Here is a 207-nt window from a genome sequence, read left to right on the forward strand (position 1 = left end):
TCTCATCAGTTTACTGTGCAACCTCCTAAGTGTCGTAAAGCACTTTACAGTATCAGTTTCATCTCTTGCACCTCTGAACTTTGGAATTTCCTTCCACAGTCTTGTTTCCCTCTTCAATATGACCCTCTCCAGTCTTTTAAGTCTAATGTACATCATCACCTATTCGCTTCTGTCTAGCATCCATTTTATTCTAGTAGCTCCTATGTT

Source organism: Octopus bimaculoides, unplaced genomic scaffold (assembly GCF_001194135.2).
Source record: "Octopus bimaculoides isolate UCB-OBI-ISO-001 unplaced genomic scaffold, ASM119413v2 Scaffold_209860, whole genome shotgun sequence".
Taxonomy (NCBI): domain Eukaryota; kingdom Metazoa; phylum Mollusca; class Cephalopoda; order Octopoda; family Octopodidae; genus Octopus; species Octopus bimaculoides.